Genomic DNA, 2,034 nt, shown 5'->3' with positions numbered 1-2,034 from the left:
CAGCGTTCTTCACATTTTTTTGTCTTTTCCTCTACACGAGCCTCTAGCTTCTTCATGATGACATTCATAAGGCTATTTTCTTCTGCTTCTTCCAATTTCTGATGTTCAGGTCTAGGTGTTGGAGGAGGGCTAGGGCCTGGTGATGGTGTATTACTATTCATTTTGTTGTATGTGTTTCTGCCTTGACGTCTGCCCATCTCCTTGTGGTTCGTTCCTGGCCTTATCCGCACACTTGGTTCAGAGCTGACAGATTCAGGAAGTCTCTCTCTCTTGTCCAGATGGGAGCTCTCTTGTCCAAATTGGAAGTCCGGGGCAGGATGGAAGCTCTTGTTCAGAAGGGAAGTCCGGGGGAGGATGGGTGCTCTCCTCTCTCTCTCTCTCTCTCTCTCTCTCTCTCTCTCTCTCTCTCTCTCTCTCTCTCTCTCCTCCAGATGGGAAATCCACGGCAAGATGGGAGCTGGGGGCCAGCCTCTAAGTCTCAAGAAGAGGCTTGGGGCTCAGGCGGATGGGCGTGGTGGCAGGGCGTGGAGACTGCAGGGTCTGCCAGGGGTCTTGGAGAAGGAGATCCTTCCCGGTGGGGCTAGAAGGGGACCTGCCCGGGGACCAGAACCTGGGCCCAAGTTGGGCAGGTCTTCCCCGGAGTGGCTGGTGCCCAGGGATGGGGTCGGGGGCAAGCTAGGGCACTCACCTGTGCTTCAGAAGGGAAGTCCTGGGCAAGATGGGAGCTGGGGGGCCTGGCCTCTAAGTCTCAGGCAGAGGCTTGGGGCTCAGGCAGATGGGCGTGGGGGCAGGGCGTGGAGACTGCAGGGTCTGCCAGGGGTCTTGGAGAAGGGGATCCTTCCCGGTTGGGGTAGAAGGGCACCTGCCCGGGGTCCAGAACCTGGGCCCAAGTTGGGCAGGTCTTCCCCGGAGTGGCTGGTGCCCAGGGATGGGGTCGGGGGCAAGCTAGGGCACTCACCTGTGCTTCAGAAGGGAAGTCCTGGGCAAGATGGGAGCTGGGGGCCGGCCTCTAAGTCTCAGGAAGAGGCTTGGGGCTCAGGCAGATGGGCGTGGGGGCAGGGCGTGGAGACTGCAGGGTCTGCCAGGGGTCTTGGAGAAGGGGATCCTTCCCGGTTGGGGTAGAAGGGCACCTGCCCGGGGTCCAGAACCTGGGCCCAAGTTGGGCAGGTCTTCCCCGGAGTGGCTGGTGCCCAGGGATGGGGTCGGGGGCAAGCTAGGGCACTCACCTGTGCTTCAGAAGGGAAGTCCTGGGCAAGATGGGAGCTGGGGGCCGGCCTCTAAGTCTCAGGAAGAGGCTTGGGGCTCAGGCAGATGGGCGTGGGGGCAGGGCGTGGAGACTGCAGGGTCTGCCAGGGGTCTTGGAGAAGGGGATCCTTCCCGGTTGGGGTAGAAGGGCACCTGCCCGGGGTCCAGAACCTGGGCCCAAGTTGGGCAGGTCTTCCCCGGAGTGGCTGGTGCCCAGGGATGGGGTCGGGGGCAAGCTAGGGCACTCACCTGTGCTTCAGAAGGGAAGTCCTGGGCAAGATGGGAGCTGGGGGCCGGCCTCTAAGTCTCAGGAAGAGGCTTGAGGCTCAGGCAGATGGGCGTGGGGGCAGGGCGTGGAGACTGCAGGGTCTGCCAGGGGTCTTGGAGAAGGGGATCCTTCCCGGTTGGGGTAGAAGGGCACCTGCCCGGGGTCCAGAACCTGGGCCCAAGTTGGGCAGGTCTTCCCCGGAGTGGCTGGTGCCCAGGAATGGGGTCGGGGGCAAGCTAGGGCACTCACCTGTGCTTCAGAAGGGAAGTCCTGGGCCGGCACATGCTTTTGATCCCAGCACTCAAGACGCCGAGGCAGGTGGATCTCAGTGTGTTAGAGGCCAGCCTGGTCTACAGAGTGAGTTCCAGGACAGTCAGAGCTAGAATACCAATAAATCCTGTCTCAAAAAACCAAAAGAAGTAAAAGAAGAAGGAGAAGGAGTAGGAGAAAGGAGGAGGAGAAGGAGAAAAAGGAGAAGAGAAGAAGAAGAAGAAGAAGAAGAAGAAGAAGAAGAAGAAGAA

The sequence above is a fragment of the Peromyscus eremicus genome, chromosome 7, assembly GCF_949786415.1.
Source record: "Peromyscus eremicus chromosome 7, PerEre_H2_v1, whole genome shotgun sequence".
In the NCBI taxonomy this organism is placed as follows: domain Eukaryota; kingdom Metazoa; phylum Chordata; class Mammalia; order Rodentia; family Cricetidae; genus Peromyscus; species Peromyscus eremicus.
This window is presented reverse-complemented; position numbering follows the sequence as displayed.